Below are 14,982 nucleotides of genomic sequence, written 5' to 3'. Positions count from 1 at the left end.
GACAGTCATTTCCACGTCTGTGTCTCTTACCGTATCTGGTTACAACAAATCCTGGTACATTTTAAGACAGCATGGCATAAAACTACTGCTGCCTTTCTTGTTCATTATGATTACTTTTTAATATCCTGTAAACATGTTTAGAAATAGGTATAGATTTAGGTAAATTAAAGCTAGCACTACCCAAATTCTGGGCAGCAAAATTCTAAAAGATCTCGACAGATTGGACTTATGAGGGCAAATAGCACAGTGTGAAGTTCAAAAGATCTGTATCTATATCTAGATCTAGATCTAGATCTAGATATCTAGATATATATTCCTATACTTAAAGTATAGGAATATCCATTAAATGCAGAATGGAGAAATATAGCTTAACAACAATCCATCAGGGGGAAAAAAAAAGAACCCATACATATCTATACCTTCCGATGACTCAATTTTCAGGATTAGTGATGGTGTGGCAAGGTTCCTGAAAAAGCAAGAACAAGGGGGACTGTGCTAATAGTTTGATGGTCAACACAAAGCAGAGTCTGTCCTCACCATACTGTGTGCAGGTTGGACAAAATTTGGAGCTCTTTTCTTTGTATAAGTCCTAGGAACCAGGGAATGCAATCAGAGTTGGACAAGGAGGATAGTCAAGCGTGTAAAATAATGTTGAAGGAACTGTAAAAGAGAAGGCAACACAATTGTCTTTCAGCATCTTAAGTGTTCTCATGTCGAAGAGGAAGTATATATTCCCCTTTCTATTTATTCAATAGAATGGTGTCTGATGAATGGAAGTTCAAAAGAGGAATGTTCATTTCAGTATGAAGTAAGAGAAAAGTTGGGAAGGAATTAACACCTCATTTGTTGAGGTTATATTATGAGCAAGACTGCACCGTCTTATTTTCACATATACCTCACTTTTCTAATATCTAATGTTCTCCAAATACACTATTGCTATTCTTCTAATAAAATTTCATAAAATATTTTATCAGGAATTCCGTGGAAGATAAGACTTCATATTCTGCAAGCCCTCTTCAAATACTAAGAATCTGGTAATTTGTCAGTTAGCAGTTGTGTTTTAGGGACTGAATCTGGGCCAGGAGCTGGATTATTTCTCAAGGCTCCTTGTCCCAATATAACCATAATCTTAGAGAAGAGAAGGTAGAGTGAGCCATATTCTCTTTCTCCAGCAAATGAAAACTTTGTTCCCTATTATATCTCATATAAGTTGATTTTTTTTATCTGCTTATCTTTTGAGAAAGGATCACATGTTTAGTAATTTGTATTTAATAGGAGGTCACATGAAATTTAATATCATTTTCATGGGCCAAGTGACCACAGTTGACTGTCTAAGGCTAGTCCTTAAGTGAAAATATTCAAGGAAGAATTATGGCATCATTGGTCATCTGACACTACCTTGAGGGTCTAAAATATCTAAACAATGAGGTACTCTTGACTTTGTGGCTTGCTTTGATTATATTTAACATAGAAAAAAATTTTTTTTAAACTCACGATAGCTAATTGCTATTTTGTCTCAGAGGGAACTGGCATGAGTTTTTCCTAAGAGCATGGTTTTCTGTTTAGCAAAATACCTTGCTCATAAGCATGATAGATGAAGCTCTAAGAAACTCTGGAAGAAGATCATGGAATGTAGAGACAGTTAAATTGCTTGGCATGAAAGTTAATGCTTATTTGAAAAAACAAAAGGCAAAGGAAGGGGGGAAAGTTCTGATACCTGGAGAAAGGGCCATGCAACTTGAGAGAAGTTCAGAGATACATGGGAAGAATTCCATGAAGAAAAGTTGGACAATGAAGGCAACCAACTTAATAGGAAAACATACTTGCAAATGATATACCTAATTAAGGGTTAATATCCCAAATACATAAAGAGCTCATACAACTCAACACCAAAAACAAATAATCTGATTACAAATAGAGGACCTGAATAGACATTTTTTCAAAGCAGACATACAGATGTACAACAGACACATGAAAAGATGCTCAACATCACTAATCATCAGGGAAAGGCAAATCAAAACCACAGTAAGATATCACTTTATACCAGTCAGCATGGCTTATATTAAAAAAAAAGAAAGAAATCACAAGTGTTGGCAATGATGTGGAGAAAAAGGAACTTTCACGCACTGTTGGTGGGAAAATAAATTTGTGCAGCCACTATGGAAAACAATATAGGGGTCCCCCAAAGTTAAAAACAGAAATGACATAGAACCCAGCAATTCCACTTGTGGGTATTTACCTGAAGAAAATGAAAACACCAGTTCAAAAATATGTATGTACCCCTATGTTTATTGTGGCATTATTTGCAGTAGCCAAGATATGGAAGCAACTTAAGTGTCTATAGATAGATGAATGGATAAAGAAAATACATATACATATATATGATAGAATATTACTCAGCCACAAAAAGAATGGAATCTTGCCATTTATGACAATATGGATGGAGCTAGAGGGCATTATGCCCAGTGAAATAAGTCAGATAGAAAAAGACAAATACCATATGATTTCACTTATATGTACAATATAAAGAACAAAGTAAATGAAAAAGCAAACAAATAAACCAGAACCAGACTCATAAATAACAGAGAACAAACTAGTGGTTGACAAAGGAGAGGTGGGTTGTGCGATGGGGATCCAGAGGTATGAACTTCTAGTTGGAAGGAAGGAAGGAAGGAAAGGAGGGAGGAAGGAAGGAAGGGAGGGAGGGAGGGAGGAAGGAAGGAAGGAAAGAAGACTGGACAATGAAAATTTCCTGGTGGTAGGGAAGACTGGAAGAATTTTAGGATGATTTATTTTAAATTTAATTCTGTATATTTCTATAATTCAATAGCCATTTATTTCATATAAATGTCTTTTAAGAATAGAGTTTTAGGGAATCAAGGGGCTGTGTTAGTGTATGAATTAGCACTGGACAATAAGAACAGTCATGGGAGGGGAAATGCAAGTTCAATGGGAATAGTTAATTAAAAATACAGATAACCATAGAAAGTACATTTAAGATGTATGCCAGAATCTTAGAGCAGATATCGAGCTTCTCATTAAAGATGGGAATAGTGGCTGACATTAATTTCATCTAAGTCTCAAAGGACAGGGCGACCTCAGCTGACATCCAGATTGAATGTGTAATTGCCTAACTCTCTTTTTCACTGAGCTTCTGTAGAAACATCTTGAAAGTCAAGCTTGTGAAACAATCACAAACATGTTCCTATTATTCATAGGCTTTTTTTTTTCACTGAAAAGCCTGAATCTAACGTTTCATGTTGAAAACAGAAAAGGTAATATGTCTCTTGCACAGTTTTTTCCATCCAAATGTACTCATTGGATTTGACCCTTAGATACCACGAGATAGTTCGAAACTACTTGCATAAATCTGAAAGACTTTAATTTTTAATACGTCCCTTTAGTAAAAAGTTTAAGAGATTGAAATCTTACTGTTACAAAATACCGAAGCAAAATCCATGCCATGTCATCCCTCCCCTCCAAGGGTTCCAGGAGGTTTCTAATTGGTAGTTAAAGGCACACCTTTCTAAATTGACGATCCTATAGAAAAGTGGCCTCAGAACTTCCCATGGGCCATACTCTCTGATTTCTCCTTGGCTTAATCTTTCATCTGGCAAACTACAACTTCAGCAGCTAGAATATATATCAATAAACTTTCTTCCTGTATTTTCTTTATTGATCTAGTACAACGGTGTAGAAATACATTTCCACGTTAAAGGGAGTATGGAACTGACACCCTAACAGCCTTAGAATAATTTCTGCTTTACTAGATTCTGAACTCTTTTCTCCCTCAAGTTATTTGAATGTGAGCCGAAGTGTGAACAAGGCAGGAATGAAAATCAATAATTAAGCCTGTTCTCTTTATACCTACTATGCTGGGAAATCCATTTTTTTTTTCTCAGCCTGATTATTATTTAGCATTTATCCAATACCCTCAAGCCAGGTCTCCACAGCAGTAGAATAAAACTACAGTAAAATGAAACAAAAGCACATACCAGGACAACCCACTAGCCTGTTTCCATGAGGATATTTTACTCTCTCGGAGTGGTCAAGTCCTGGGGGAAGAGGCTGGTGTAGCGTAAGAGGGGAACTATTTTTGTTATCTGTTTTCTTGGGTGTGAAATGTCACAAACCATCCCTTGGGACTACTATCATGTGTGACCTCTGGAAAAAAAAATGGAACAAGGGCCCCCAGAGAGAAGCCTATTTCAATGTCGCCAGTCTGCTTTGTTCACCTGTAATTCCCCCAGAAACTGTGACTATTTCTACCCCTATTGACCAGGGAGTAGGTCATAGCAAATAAGAAATGCCAGAACCCTGAAGCTTAAGAATACTCCACAAAATCTTGTGGCCAGATTTTCCAAGGAATCAGTTTTGGGTGGTATAACAATGTGCCCTAAATGACAAAAAATAAAAAATAAAATCATGGCCTGAGAAACAGGTGATACTTGTTTATTCCCTCATGGCTGTGCATCGAGTTCTACTGAGAGCCCAAGTTATCCAAGTTTGCTGGTTCCAAGCTGATTGTCTGAATGCAGTGCGAGGAAATTGGTCACAGCTGGAGAGAAGTCCTACTTACATTTCTTTCATTATTTTTCTCAGAAGATTGCGAATAATCTGAAAAATAATGCCTCTCCCAATGTCTTCCCACCCTCTGATGTCGTCCAGACACAGTTACACGTATCAATTTAATGACTGAGGCAAACCAGGGACAGATATTTTATTCTAAGAAGAAATGGGGCAATGCTTTATGTAATCCACACGTCTGTGGAGGTCATACCATCATTTGAGACCAAGTAAAGTCCTAGAGAATCAGGCTTATATAGTCTTTGCACTTGATATTTAATATCCTAAAACATCTTTGCTCTGTGCTTTTGCTTCCTAGACTGTTATTCTGTCTTCATTTACCTAAAATTTGGCTTCCATTGACATCAGCCTATGAAAAACAATTCGTCAGCGACCTTTGGGGTTTCATACGGTTTTCTCTCTTAACTCTCTAATAAACTTCCCTAGTTCTACCTTGCTAGCCCTTGCTCAGCCTATAACCTTGACTTCTTCTCCTACTAAAAGCCATATGATTTAGGTGTTTGTTCACAATCCTTTTTTCTCATCCATTTTCTTGGTGAGCTCATATCTTTTCCCTTCGTTCTACTTACCTTACCTCTGTGCACTTTGCTCTTCCTCCTCTGACTTCAACCCTGAGCTTCCAACTGGCATTTCAGTGTAATCCATGCCTCAATTCAACGTGTCCCAACTACGTCACCCAGCTCAGCTATGGACACCGCAAGTATCCATTGCACAGCCTCGACACGCCCTTGCCTCTAACTTGTTCAACTCAATCACTGTCTTCCCAACAAGGTCCTAGATCTTTTCAGTTACAAATAATTTTTCTCTCTATAAAAACCTATAGAGTCGTGTTATTATTTCTGGTGTCATCTATGTATATCAAAGCCTGCTTTGTATTATTTATATTTCAGATAACACTTCACAATTCACACAATTGGCATCTGCTATCTCATGGACTGTACTTCTCAGTCTTCTGTGAATTTCTTTGAGGGTCTGAGATCTTGGATTATCTGTAATTGTATCTGCTAACATTTCTAAGGCACTACATGCTACACAATAGGTGTGCATTAAATCATTACGGGTTAGTAGAAGTCTTAAGTTTGAACTCTTTGTTTTCTACTCAATCCAACATTTCTCTTAAGTAAATCAACGTTGCTACTTCCAAGAAATTCTTTCTCTTGTTACTCGTGCCCCCAAATAAGAGAAGGCAATGGGGGTTTGCATCTGTTGAGCATCAGGATTTAAAAACATTGACAATGGTTGCAGAGACTGGTGAAATTTTCTAAATGAGTTGACTATAAAAGTCATACTGATTACCGCCATTTAAATGGCCTGCAAACCATGCAACCCAAAACATGATTCATAACAGTCATACACGTTAAATTAACTTTGTTGTGAATTTTGCCTGATAGATCTTGATTACACTGCTAAAATATTCATGTGTATTTAATTGCCATAAATTGTTTCAGGTTTCACATGGTGGTCTATTGAGAATTTAAAAAGAAATCGATGAAACTGTGCTTAGCATGATCTTTAGTGTTGTTGGTTTTGCCAGAGGTATAAATAAGAGTTACAGCCATTGAAGAGATCGGAATGTCACTTAAAAAAAATACACATACTGTAGAATTAATGTTTTTGTGTGAACACATCTATGAGTTTTCATACGTGTGGAGATTCATGTAGCCACCACCATAATCAGGATACAAAACAGGTCTTTTAATTAAAAAAAAAAATCCATTTGCTGCCCTTTTTCTATGCTCAAATCCTCTCCCACTCCCAGTTCCTAGGAACTACTAATCTAGTTTCTGTACCTTAGTTTTACACTTTCCAAAATGCTGTATAACAATCGTGCAACCTGTTGAGACTGTATTCTTCACTTAGATTCATCAGGTTGTGTGTGCATTAATACCTGCCCCCTCTTTCTTTCTGAGTATCCCCCCTTATCCATGGGGCATCCCTCCCAAGCCCCGCAGTAGATGTCTGAAAGCCCTGGTAGTCCCAAACCCTGTATATGCTATGATTTTTTCTATACATATGTAACTATGATAAAGTTTGATTTATAAATTAGGCACAGGAAGAAATGAACAAAAATAACTAAGCATAAAATAGAACAATTATAACACTATACTATAGTGCAAGGTGAGTGTGGCCTCTTTCTCTCAAAATATCTTATTGTCCTGTACCCACCCTTCTTCTTGTAAGGATGTGAGATGATACAATGCCTCCATGATGAGATGGAATGAGATGAATGCAGGCGCCGCGACGTAGTGTTATGCTGCTGTTGACCTTGTGAGGATACATTTGGAGGACCTTCTGCGTCCACGCGTGTTTGACTGTGGGTAACTGAAACTGTGGAAGGCAAAATTGCAGATAAGGGGGGGGGGCTATTATGGCCCTTTTTATGTGGACACCCCAGTTTGTTTATTCATTTATTGAAAGCCATTTGAATTGATTCCAGTTTCTGGCACTTATGAATAAACTGTTATAAACATTCACATATAGGTTCTTACGCGAACATAAGTTTTAATTTTTCTAGAGTAATACACAGGAGGGCAATTTCTGGGTCATGTGGTAATTGTACATTTAACTTTCTAAGAAACTGCCAAACTGTTTTTCTAGAGTGACTTTGCAGTTTTGCATACCTACCAGCAATCAATGAGAGTTTTAATTGTTCTGCATCCTCACCAGTGCTTGATAGTTTTTATTTTACTTTATCTGTTCTAATAGGTGTGCATTAGTGTTTCCCTAATGTCTAATGATGTTGAGTACCTACGCATGTGCTTATTTGCCATCCATAAATTTTTGGTGAAGTGTCTGTTCAAATCTCTAACCTATTTGTTTTTAAAATAGGTTCTTTATTTTCTTATGGTTGAGTCTTGAGGGTTCTTTATATATTCAGGATCTGAACACTGTCAAATACATGGATTGCAAATTGGTCTGTTCTTGTAATTTTCTTAAAAGTGTCTTTTGAAGAACTAACGATTTTTATTTTGCTGAAATCTAGTCCATTTTTTCCCATTTATGGACTGTAGCCTTGGGTCACATTTTAGAATTATTTTCCAAACACAAAATGAATGAAGATTCTTTCTTGTATTTTCTTCTAAAAGTTTTATAGTTCTACATTTTACAAATAAATGTATGGTTTATTTCAAGTTACTTTTAAAAAATGTTTATTAATTTTGAGAGAGAGAGAGAGAGAGAAAGAACACAAGCACTGAGGGGCAGAGATAGAGGAAAAGAGAGAATCCCAAGCAGGCTCTGTGTTGACAGTGGGGCTTGAACTCACTAACCATGACCCAAGCTGAAATCAAGAGTTGGATGCTTAACTGACTGAGCCACCCAAGCTCTTTATGTAAGAGATATAAGGGATAGGTTTAGGTGCTTTTTCTTTTTAACACATAGGTCTCCAATTCTCCAAACGCCATTGCTTGAGAAGACTATCCTTTCCTTCACTGAATTGTTTTTGTATCTTTCTCAAAAAATTAACTTGTTTATGTGAGTATATCTAGACTCTAGTCTGTTCAAGTGGTCTGTGTCTTTCGATACCACACAGTCTTGACATTGTAGCTTATAGTCTTTATCCTCTACCTTTGCTCTTCTTTTTCAAAATTGTCTGGAATATTCTAGTTTACTTGCCTTTTTTACATGATCTTAAGAGTAGGCTTGTCTCCACAAAAAGAAAACAAAAACAGATCCTGCTGATATTTTGATTACAATTGTATTAAATCAATAGATCAATTTGGGAAGATTATCCATATTTACTGCAATGAATTCTTTAATCCATGAACACGGTATGACTCTTTTGTTTATGTTTATGTTTTCTATGGGATTCCTAACTCTACCTCTTTATTCATGTTTCCCAATGGCCACTCAAGGGATACAATATTTATATTTAACTGTTCACAGCCTACTTAGAATTAATATTTTAGCCCTTCAAATGGAATGTAAAAAGCTTGCCAGCATATAGGTCCTTTTACCCTTCCTCTTTCATGTTGTACTTATCAACATAAATTGGAAATTCCTTCAGAAAATGTTATATATTTTTTATATTTTAAAATACACATTTTAAAGAATTTAAGAACATAAAATTAGCCCATTATATATTGAGAATTGAAATGTTTCTTGCTCTTCCTCATTCCTAAAGTGCCAACTTTTCTTGTAGTTATAGATCTTTTTCTTGTGAACTTTCTGTTTTTTTTTTAATTTTTAATGTTCATTTATTTTTGAGAGATAAAGAGACAGAGTGTGAGCAGGGGAAGAGCAGAGCGAGAGGGAGACACAGAATTGGAAGCAGGATCCAGGCTCCGAGGTGTCAGCACAGAGCCCGACAGCGGGGCTTGAACCCACGAACATCAAGATCGTGACTTGAGCCAGTGAAACACTTAACTGACTGAGCCACCCAGGCGCCCCTTGTGAACTTTCTTAAGCATTGCTTTCCGAGCTTATCAGGTGGTGATGAATCTCTTGGTTCTCCTTCATCATAGAATATCTTTATTTTGCCTTTATTTCTGAATATAGATATAAAATAACTGGATATGGTATGGCAGGTCAGCAGTTCTTTGCTATCAGCCCTTTAAAAATGTTGTTTCAGTATTTTCTGACCACCATGCTTTTTCATGAGAAATCAGTAGTCGTTTGAATTGACTGCGATCTACTCAAGCGTTCACCTATGGGCGGTGTGTTGGAGTTTTTTGGTTGCCTTTAAGATTTTTTCTTTCTCCCCCCTCTCCCCCCAGTACTTTGACTGTGATACGTTTGGGCATGTATTTCTCTAAGTGTGTCCTTTTTGGGGTGCCCTGAGCCTCTTTATCTGTCAGTTTATATCTTTCAACAAATTTGGGAAGTTTTCAGTAATTATTTCCTTAAGATATATTTTCTGCACCAAACCCTTTCTCCTCTTCTTCTGTGGCTCTGATAACATATGTTTCAGGCCTTCTTATACTGTCTTACAGGTACCTGAGGCTTTGTTCATTTAAAAAAAAATGCCAGTTTTCTAATCCTTTTTCAGACTGGGTAACTTCTGCTGACTGACCATTGTCAAGTTTACTGCCTGTTACTTCCGTCATCTCGATTCCGCTATGGAACTTATCCTTTGAATTTTTTTATTAATTCTTCTATTTTTCAACTCTAAAATTTCCATTTGTTCTATTTTATAGCTTCTATTTCTCTGCTGAGACTTTCTGTCTTTTCATTTGTTTCAGGAGTGTTCATTTTTACTTCGTGATAGTGATAATAGCTGCTTTCGAGTCTTTGTCAGATAATTCTGACAAAGTATCTGATTATTCGGTATCATCTCAAGGCTTCTGTTATTGTCCCATCCTTTGAGAAGTTGTCAAATTTTCTTATTCTTATGTATATTGTGTAATTTTGAATTGGGTCCCGGACATTTTGAAAATCAGGTTATGAGACTCTGAGTCTTTAAAAAAAAAAATCTTAGAGAGATTGTGTTTTTATTTTTGCTTTTTTAGCCATCAATCAATCTGGTTATGTTCAGGCCACAAGTTCTGATTCATCTTCTGTGGGCTTCGTTGCTAAAGTCAGTTTTGTTTTCAAAGGGCTTCTAGTGCCATTGGGATGTCCCAAGAGCAGTATGCAGCCTGACAGTGGCCTCAGCCATAGCTCAGTTCTCACAGTTTTTGAGACCCTGCCAGGCCCTTTAGGGACATATCCCTGCATGAGAAGCTTAGGTTGAGCTCAGAAGTTTCTCTTTCTCAAAGTCTGTCCTCTTTGCTCTCTCGCTCACAGTATTCGGAACTGTGGGGGTCCCCCTTTATTGTCCTTTGGGGAAAAAAAACTGGGAGTTCAGTCTGCCTGTGTTTTGCTGCTTATCTCTCACATTTGAGTTAGTCTTCAGGGCCAAGTACCAGAAAAATGGAAGAGCAAAGAACAATGTGGATTCCCTACACAGTCATTATTTTTTTTAACTTTTAAAAAAGTTTACTTATTTTGAGAGAGAGAGAGAGGAGCAGGGAGAAGCAGAGAGAGAGGGAGACAGGATCCCAAGCGGGCCCCATACTGTCAGCACAGAGCCCACCCCAGGGATGGAATTCACGAACCGCGAGACGGTGACCTGACCTGAAGTCAGATGCCTAACAGACTGAGGCACCCAGGAGGCCACCCCCCCCGCCCCACCCCACGTTTAGACCATAGTTGCTCTGGTCAGAGAGAATGACTTTCTTCCCTTGGAGTTTTAGCTGAATGGCCACTGTAGCAACTACCATAGAATCGTTGCACTTTGAGAGTGGGGTTGCCTGGTGCACCGATGAAAGAAAGAAAAGAACAGAGACATATCAGATAAAGGGTTAGTATCCAAAACCTATAAAGAACTTATCAAACTCAACACCCAAAAAACAAACAATCCAGTGAAGAAATGGGCAAAAGACACGAATAGACAACTTTCCAAAGAAGACATCCAGAGGGCCAACAGACACATGAAAGGATGCTCAATATCACTCATCATCAGGGAAATGCAAATCAAAACCACAATGAGATACCACCTCACGCCGGTCAGAGTGGCTAAAATTAACAATGCAGGGAAAAAGAGATGTTGGCGAAGATGCGGAGAAACAGGAACCCTCTTGCACTGTTGGTGGGAATGCCAACTGGTGCAGCCACTCTGGAAAACAGTGTGGAGGTTCCTCAAAAAATTGAGAATAGAACTACCCTATGACCCAGCAGGAGCACTACTAGGAATTTATCCAAAGGATACAGGAGTGCTGATTCATAGGGGTACATGTACCCCAATGTTTATAGCAGTGCCATCAACATAGCCAAATTATGGAAATAGCCCAAATGTCTATCAACTGATGAATGGATAAAGAAGTTGTGGTTTCTATATACAATGGAATACTGCTTGGCAATAAGAAAGAATGAAATCCTGACATTTGCAACAACGTGGAGGGAACTGGAGGGTATTATGCTAAGTGAAATAAGTCAGTCAGAGAAAGGCAGATATCATATGTTTTCACTCATATGTGGAACTTGAGAAACTTAACAGAAGACCATGGGGAAGGAGGGGAAGGGGAAAAATAGTTTCAAGCAGAGAGGGAGGCAAACCATAAGAGACTCTTAAATACAGAGAGCAAACTAAGGGTTGATGGTGGGGGCAGGGGAGAGGGGAAAATGGATGATGGGCATTGAGGAGAGGGCACTTGTTGGGATGAGCACTGGGTGTTGTGTGTAAGTGATGAATTGCAGGAATCTACCCCAGAAACTGAGAGCTCACTGTATACACTGTATGTTAGCTAATTTGACAATAAATTCTATTAGAAAAATAAAAATAAAATGTGTTTGAACCCCTGTGCCAAAAAAAGAGTAATATGAGAAGGCAAACACAGATTTATGCTTTTCTGAAAGTTACCCAGACATAGACAAGAATAAAATAAAAAATACAAAAGGCAGAACAATATGATCCCTTTACTCTGAATAATTTAGAAAATAAAGAGAAATGATGGTAGCTTAGGCAAGCAAGAGAGACCTAAAATTTCAATACTTTGTATAAAACCTAGAGACTGGGTTTTTTTTTTTTTTTTTTTTTAACAAAGAAGCAATTCTAATTACAGTGACTGTTAACCTTTTCGGAGCAATGGATTGCTTTGAGAATCTGGAGAAAGCTATACAACCTGTCTCCAAAAATATACATGTGAATCTATTAAAACAAAAAAGAACAGAGAGTTTATCATATTTTCTCTGCCCTATAGGGGGCCTTTCTCCCCCTTCAGGAATCAGAATGAGAGCCCTTTGAGTCCTTTGAGTCCATACATGGTGCACAACTCTAAGATTTACGTTGCCTTTGAATCCAGGCTGAGAGATATGGAAGGAAAAACAAACCAGGAAATTCACTGCTAACCTATTGAAACTTAAGTCCCGGTTTATTTCTCCAACACATGTACTACCACTTACTTTCAGAGTCTTTACATAACTGTTGTATTCATTTTATCCAAGAATTTTAATTGCACTTAATAACGGAGACAGGATAGAGTATCCTTCTCTATCTTAACTGGACCTGGAAATTGTCTATAAATTAGCTTTGGTGATAATCATACGATGCAGGTACCCACTAGTGGAGAGACTGTACATTTTTCAGAACTAAATTGTGTGCTCCAAACTAGGAAGCCCATTTGTCAACAAATTAGTAAACAGATTGGTAAAACATGAGAGAATACCAGTTACAAAGAAGTATATTTTCTACAGTTGTTTGTTTTGTTTTGTTTGTTTTGTTTTTTGAAACATCTTGAAGGGGGCCAAACATTTGTACATCCTTGGAAGGATTTGGTGAAATGAAAAGAGCAAAGACATTCTGGATGACGCATCCAGAGTATAGGCTCAAAGAAAGAATGGAAATATCCCTCTAATACCAGATGACTTGGTAGATTTTCCAAGATTCAATCTACCGTTACCTTTTAGCATGCTACTGAACAAATTCCTAAGAAAGATCTACTTGCCTTCCAAGTTCAAAGTACTCTACCTAACTGCTTGCAACATAAGTGGCATGTAATAAACAACTAAAACAAAGGACATTAGGAATGGCAATTTTTCTCAAGTAGTTCAGTGGAATTAACTGAAGCCTCAAAGCAAGACTCCAGACTTAGAAATTGCTTCATGACCTAATTGTGGCGCATACTTTCAAAAACCTCAAGCTACTTTCTGTAGTAATATGAGGAAAACGTAACAGCAAGGCAAAGGGTTAGACCAGGCCATCCCAACTGGTTAATTATAATACCAGATTTATCTTATTTTCTTTTATAATTGTTTAATGTCTATTTTTCAGAGAGAGAGAGAGAGAGAGAGAGAGAGAGAGAGAGAAAGTGAGAAAGTGTGTACCAGTGGGGGAGGGACAGAAAGCAAGGGAAAAAAAGAATCCCAAATGAGCTCCACATTGACAGCGGAGAGCTGATGCATGTCTCCAACCCACAAACTGTGAGATCATGACTTGAGCCCAAGTCAGATATTTAACCAACTGAGCCACCCAGGTGCCCCAATACCTGATTTATTTACTAATCCATGGTAGGTCCTTTCCACTCTCTAAAATTTTCTACCCTCTTCCTTCCTGCTTTCCAAGACACAACCCTGCTCTCATGCCTAAATAGCCTTCTTTAGTATTTAAGTCATCAGAAAAGATCGTCTCTCCCTATGAAAGGCAAAGACTACTTAACTGAATTGACAGGTTGGAAATCTGCAGTTAGAAAGATGCCCCACGAAATCTGTCATTTCTGTTCCCTTATTTCTAATCAACTCAAACGAAGTTTTTAAGGTATTCTTTTCCAAAGAAAAATAGTGGAATTAGTGAAATTAAACACAACTATTAGTATCTGTGAAGCAGTGAAGACTATTACCAAGTGTGACATAGAGATATATTGAGAAATTTTGTGTTATTATTATCACAGGGCTCTAATTATATATCTGCCACATGGTATCATCTCCTGTATATTTCATGAATTCCTCACTTTTTGAGACATCTGTGTATTGGTTAGATCAATCTGGGCAAAACTTTGTGGATGAATAGTTGAACCAAATGAACCTGAATCTCATATTCAACCCTGCTGTTATTTAAATAACAGTGTAACCTTAGCCACATGGCTTTGCTGTATTTAAATCCTTGAAAGGATATTCTATAAAGTGAGGGTAAAGTTCATTTTGTGCAGCCCAAAAGACAGAGGCAAAATTAAGAAAACTGTGAGAGATACATTTTAGTTCATTATATGGAGATTTTATATTTTAAAAAATCTTTAACATAAAATACGAGTAAAGAAAATACATAAGGCAAAGATTTAGTCTTCCCAATTTATTAAAAAGAAAATACCCTGTTGAGAAATGGAACCTGCTAGCACCCCAAAAACCCCATATGCCCCTCCCATCATTGGTTCCACTGTCTTCCCAAGGTAAGAACTTTTCTGATTTTCTTTCTTTCCTTTTTCAGAACTGTTCTGATTTTCAATAATTAACTTCCTACTTTGTTTACAGACTTACCACCCAATATCCATCCCTAAGCCCTATGTTGTTGAATTTATATAAATAGAATCACATAGTATATATTCTTTATAGTATTCCTTATATATATTCTTATAGTATATGTTCTTTCTTGTTTTCTTGCTCTCAAAAATATTTGATAAAATTCATGCATTCTAGTAACTGTAGTTAAGATAATTTCATTGCTATATAACACTCCACTGTGTAAAAACAACACAATGTATTCATTCTACCCTTGACGGACATTTGGGTTGTATCCACTTGGGACTATTACGGATAAAACTGTTGTGAATATTCCTGTATATGTCTCTTGGTGCACATAAGTCATAGAATAAGACTTAGGAAGTACCAAATTGTTGTTGAAAGTAATCACACCAATGTGTACTCCCACTTGGGATAGGTAAGGATTCCAGGTGTCCTATATCCTCGGCAATGCTAATACTGGCA

The sequence above is a fragment of the Panthera uncia genome, chromosome D1, assembly GCF_023721935.1.
Source record: "Panthera uncia isolate 11264 chromosome D1, Puncia_PCG_1.0, whole genome shotgun sequence".
Lineage (NCBI taxonomy): Eukaryota > Metazoa > Chordata > Mammalia > Carnivora > Felidae > Panthera > Panthera uncia.
Note: the sequence above shows the minus strand (reverse complement) of the source record.